This window comes from Alosa sapidissima, chromosome 24 (assembly GCF_018492685.1).
Source record: "Alosa sapidissima isolate fAloSap1 chromosome 24, fAloSap1.pri, whole genome shotgun sequence".
Lineage (NCBI taxonomy): Eukaryota > Metazoa > Chordata > Actinopteri > Clupeiformes > Clupeidae > Alosa > Alosa sapidissima.
This window is the reverse complement of record NC_055980.1, coordinates 6,682,345-6,688,414: the sequence shown is the minus strand read 5'-3', so window position 1 is coordinate 6,688,414 and position 6,070 is coordinate 6,682,345. Positions and strand designations below refer to the sequence as shown.

At 42.5% G+C, this 6,070-nt stretch overlaps 1 protein-coding gene across 1 annotated transcript in view; it reads left to right on the top strand.

Moving 5' to 3' along the window:
• The first annotated feature begins 681 nt into the window (after positions 1 to 681).
• fam13c (family with sequence similarity 13 member C) overlaps positions 682 to 6,070 on the top strand; it is a 26,993-nt gene continuing 21,604 nt past the window's right edge. The window contains exon 1 of the mRNA XM_042083492.1: positions 682 to 764. The gene's annotated coding sequence lies outside the window, so the exon portion shown is untranslated. The remainder of the gene's footprint in view (positions 765 to 6,070) is intronic.

Sequence of the window (6,070 nt, the reverse complement as noted above, 5' to 3'; positions counted from 1 at the left end):
GGCTTTTATTTCAATGGTCCAGCAAAGCAACTTGGCATGTAATTTGCTGACATCGTTACCGCAGTAAATACTCACCTCGCCGATGCCTTTTCATGCCAGAGGGGTGATGCGAGGTCCAATCTCAATCTGATTTCTCCATGTGACCTCGCAGGGGTTAAGGCTTTTGAGTAATGAAATGACGGAGGGTTCCAACCGTTCCTTTCCCTGTGAGACCCTCTGTCATTTCATTGCGCAAAAGCCTCATCATCTTAGGGACACAAACATAAGGTGTCTACAAGCACTGTGATACATTACAAACATATTACCTCCCTGGGAGCTGGGGTGCATGTGTTGTCCTAATGTAATACTGAGAACAAATTGATTTCCTCGACATGGTGGCAATGACCGTGCCACTGCAGCACACTTGCATTGAGCTCTCTGTGTTGTCTGTAAATCAGGCTATCAATTTGTGTGTTCCCAAGGAGACATTGGACTGAAGGTTTGTCAGTGTTGGCCTCCTAAGAGGAAAATGTGCTTTGGACGTCATGTGAACTCGGTCAGGGCCTCTCATCACATCCAGGAGCTGCGTCATAATTGCAAATCAATCTAGATGAGTCCATTGTCTTGATCACAATGAAGCTTTCTTTCTCTTTCTCTCTTTTCTCTCTCACATGCAGAAAATGATATTAGAAAATTACCACAGAAACTACTCTACTGAAAGAGATCCAAATCCTCATCATTGCTGATCCTCTATGATACAACAGATTGTTGAATCCAACTCACTGGTATAGCCTTTTGCAGTCCTACTTTTCTCTCTCACACACACATATTCAGTCATAAGTCCCATTCACATAATGGTGATTAAGAAACGAGACTGTGTACTGTTAATGTAATTCAGCGATTGCAGGCAAAATAAGCATATGTGACAAAGTTAAAATAATTTCAACTTTTGAGGTGATAAGCAGGTTGCCATATGTGTGAACAGTACTAGAAATGTTCCATACCAGCTGTGAAATAGAACTACCAACCCTCCTGTCTCATAACGTAAAACAGATCTATGAGGCCACTGGGAACTCACTGTAAATGTTGGTATTGTTCCTCTTACATCATGCACAAAAGCACACACACACACACCAGTGAGGAGCGGCGTCTCCCTTCAGGCAGCTCAGCTCTTTCCCCCCTCCAGCTCCCTCTTTGTTACTCTCGCACCACTGACAAACCCGGCCCATTACGCCTGGGCTCCTCTCACTGTGTGTGTGTGTGTGTGTGTGTGTGTGTGTGTGTGTGTGTGTGCATGGCCTCCCCTGACTCCCCCCTTTACTGCACTGCTTTTGTCAAAGTCACACAGCGTCAGATGTCTTTGTTTTTGGAGTGTGATGAAAAAGCATCAGATTAAATCGGAGGGTATCCTTTTTGTGTATGCGTGTGTGTTTGTGTGTTAGTGGTGTCACTCTCTTATGTCCTAATTCAGACTCCTCTGCATACCCAACTCCCACTCTCTTTGTAACTTAATCAGAGAGGCGTTGGTTTATTATCCCAATCATCCTCCGTGATGTCATCCTCTCAGAAAAGAGCTCTGGTCTGTTGTGTCCCGAGCTGACCTACAGTCTGATGGAAGTTCCACTTCACTTTACTGTGAGTGCCTCCTCCGCTTCCTCTGACCAGTTCCTATTCAGTCTCGTGTGAGTTTCAGCTCATTCTGATTGCTGTTCTTGTTAAGTTCAGTGCCACTTTTAATCACATTTTTAACAACAACACATTACAGTTATCCACCTTATTCCTGATCCAAACAATTGGCGTCGCCATGACACGTCAGTATTCCAAAATTTGTTTTTCTATGTCCGGCCAAAGCTGTGATTTTTAAGTGGTTTCATATGATGGTCGTCTGACTAAAAGAAAATGTCTGATGCTCTATGAGAAAATGCTGAAAGCATTGAAACTTGACTTGTAACTTAATGTAAAGCGATTTTACGCTTCAGTTTCAGCTCATTTGGATTACAGAGGAAATTCTCTTGTGTGCGTGTGTGTTTTTCAGTATTCCGATATCCGGTTTGCTATTTCCAGCCAAAGTTGTGTTGTATTGATTGGTTTCATATGATGGTAGTCTGACTAAAAGACAGTGCCTGATGCATATATTATTTAAAATATCCCTATTAATTGCAGAATTGTCAACTTCTCAAAAGAAAAAAAGTTGAACAATATTCAAGTCAGCCTACTGAGATGGCAAGTTATATGTAAACAGAACTGATGGAAGATGAAAACTGGAACGGAAGTAGGTTTCATGAATAAGGTGGATATAGCACTTTATATAACAAGTCCTATTACTGTAAGTTCCGTGCCGGCCTCTGCTCATTTTGACAGTTCCTGCTACACTCAGTGTCACTTCCTTTGCATATTGGCAACAGTTTTCCTGTTGCGTCCAGCGTGGGTTCCAGCTCACTTCAATGTGAGCGCCTCCTCTGCTAGAGGCAGTCTTGCTGATGCAGTATTGGTGAAGAGGAGAGGAGGTGTTGGATGATGTTGCAGTGTGTGTAAGTGTACTCATATGACTAAGACTACATGAGTTACACTTTACTCAACACACACCCACAATTTGTGGGATTATTTTTAATCATTAGTGTTATTAGTAGTAGTAGTAGTTGTAGGCATGATTGTAGTAGTAGTAGTAGTAGTAGTAGTAGTAGTAGTAGCTGAGTAGCAGTAATAGTGTAATAGTGCTCTTGACATTGTATGCATTTCTATAAATGTCTCATAATTCTCATAATTCACTACAGGATGTCTCAGTTCAGTTTTAACTTCATGTGACTGAGTATCTAGAAATCAAATGTATTACAGTGAACTCATAGATTCCTATATGAATCAGATGTCAGTTTATGTTTATATGCTGACATTACTGTACATATGTTTTCAGCAGATGGAACAGGAGCCTTTGTAGATGAAGATGCAGGTGTTACATTGTCCTCTTGAAATATATGATAGGCCTACTCCGTAGAAAGCTTTAGTGCAGTCTCTTTCTCACAGAGCCAAAACACCTGTGTTGAATTACTACTGTGTGACTCAGTGTTAGTTTGTCCAGCTAGAGCTTTCCAGAAGTCGTTTCATGCTAAGCGGCTCTGAAACTGGACATGACCTCACCTTTGAGTCTGGGACTAGGACCATGACACTTATTATTACACGTACTCATACTCTTCATGCACAGCTTCATCCTACTGGGATTACGTAGACGATGTAAGTGTGGTGTTAGCTACAACAAAAGTAAACAAAGTCCGCCCTGACATCCCGCTCCACTGCAGTGTGAAATGCGGATCATTTGAGATGTTGCCGGACCGCTTGTTAAATTCGCTTCATGGATCGTTTCACCGCGGGATCGCGTCGAGAGGGATGATGTGGGCTGCTGTGGCACATTGAAAAAGAACTCAAGCTCTGGAATAGGAGACATCTTTGACAGCAGAACATTGTAGCAGAATAATAAACAATAAAAAAAATGTGATTTTTTTTTATTTAGTAACACTTTACTTGACAGTATCGACATAAAAGTGTCATGAACACATGAAACCTAACCCTAACCCTAATCCCAATCTCTAACCCCAACCCTAACCATAACTTTAAACCTAACCCTAACTTGTTATGACAAAAAACGATTGTCACTTAATAAGTATAAGTATAAGTATATATACTCTTTTGATCCCGTGAGGGAAATTTGGTCTCTGCATTTATCCCAATCCGTGAATTAGTTAAACACACTCAGCACACAGTGAACACACAGTGAGGTGAAGCACACACTAATCCCGGTGCAGTGAGCTGCCTGCAACAACAGCGGTGCTCGGGGAGCAGTGAGAGGTTAGGTGCCTTGCTCAAGGGCACTTCAGCCATGCCTACTGGTCGGGGTTCGAACCAGCAACCCTCCGGTAACCCTCCATGGCTGCCCTAACAGAAGCGTTGTCATAAACGTTTATGACTTGTTTATGACACGTTCATGACAGTGTCATCTCACTCTTATGTCGACACTGTCAAGTAAAGTGTAACCTTTTATTTTGTAGTTGTAATGAGTATAGCCTAATCATTATACTGCCTAGATAGTTATTTGGATGGCAAGAATATATTTGCTGGTACATACTTCTACTCAGTGTATAATGCATGGTACTATTTAGAATCCCCAGCCATATTTGTCCACTTAAGGTTCTTAAAAACCAAACAGTAAGTAATGCTACAGTACATTTGCTGGCACCGAGTCTAGATAAGAAGGCTTGGGGCTTGTGCTTTGTGGCTGATGAACTCTGTGGTCTTTGTTTGAGTGGAGAGCGGCCAAATGAAGGAGATTTGGATTCTCATCCACTGCCCGTTCCCTCAAGGGCTATCCCTTATTGTGGATGGAATGAGTGTGTGTGTTTGTGTGCATGCTTTCGTGCCTGTGTGTGTGTGTGTGCCTTTGTACGTGTGTGTGTGTGAGAGAGAGAGAGAGGGAGAGAGAGAGAGAGTGTTTGTGTGTGTGTGTGTGTATGTGTGTGTGTGTGTGTGTGTTTGAGAGAGAGACAGAGAGAGTGTGTGTGTATGACTGGCGTGAGAAATGGACTCTGCTGAATCGGCACATACAGGCCGCTGTCTCGCTCTCTGCTTCTGTCAGTGCCAGCACTAATGTTGCTGCAGGGGTGTGTGTGTGTGTGTGTGTGTGTGTGTGTGTGTGTGTGTGAGTGTGTGTGAGTGTGAGTGTGTGTGAGTGTGTGTGTGTGTGTGTGTGTGTGTGTGTGTGTGTGTGTGTGAGTGTGTGTGTGGGTGTGAGAGTGTGTGTGTGTGTGTGTGAGTGTGTCAGTGCCAACCCTGATGCCACTCAGTAGCCCAGGAGGCATGGGTCTACACAGCCTGGGAAATGTGCTCTTGTCCTAGTGCGCCAGTTCTGTCAGAATCCATCATCTCCCCATCTCTTCATGTTTTTTTTCCCATATTTGTCTTTGCTGCTACCCTCTCTCACAACACATACACACACACACACACACACACACACACACACACAACACACACACACACACACACACAGGATAAAACAATTTAGACAAAGAGAGAAACTAGGTATCTTTGTTATAACACATACCTGCCGTAAAAACAAGGGGCTGTGTGAATGATGAAAATTCGAGAATAAAGTACGGCTGGCCTAAAACACTTCAAACAGTCTGAAGTCAGCCCCCAGCCACCTCCGCCTTTGTCTGGTCAGTCACAGCCTCTGATGCAGATGTGATTCTCTAAGGACTGAACATTGAACTTGACTCACTGCTTTAACCATCAAGGCATTGATGTTGATGATGACAGTGACAACGACAATGATGATAATGACTAATCATAATGGATGATGATGGCAAACATCATCATCCATCATAAATTGTGACCACCATCTTCATCATCAACATCATCATCAACATCCATCATAAATTGTCACCATCATCATCATCATCATCATCATCATCAACATCCATCATAAATTGTCATCATCACCATCATCATCATCAACATCATCATCAACATCATCATAAATTGTCATCAACATACATCATAAATTGTCATCATCATCATCATCAACATCCATCATAAATTGTCATCATCATCACCATCATCATCATCATCACCATCATCATCATCACCATCATCATCACAATTATTGGGGAGAGAAAGAGAGATATGTAAAATGGTGACTGCAGTGGTCATCCAGGAGTTTGGGTATTCTGGAATAGTCCAACACTACTCCCCAGTCAGGTTTCTCCATACGAGCTATTTCCTTCTGTTTCAGCACACATGGTTAAAGCCACTGTGCAACTGACATTGAGACACTCTATGCAACAAGCACACGTGACATCCTCCAACACAGTTGTAGCCCAGGTTCCACATGGATGTTCCTGTCCACATGGCGTCTTTTCTGGATAGTTAATATATAACTATATAAGATATATAAGATACTAAGATCATCTGAATCTGGGCTGTATACACAAACTGTATGCTTTTACAGCAGTGTAAGAGGTTGGGAGTGAATGCTTGGAAGCATCTGTGAAATGCTGAAATGTTTCTGAATGTCGGGCGTGGCTTCAACTGGAGGTTAATCTTT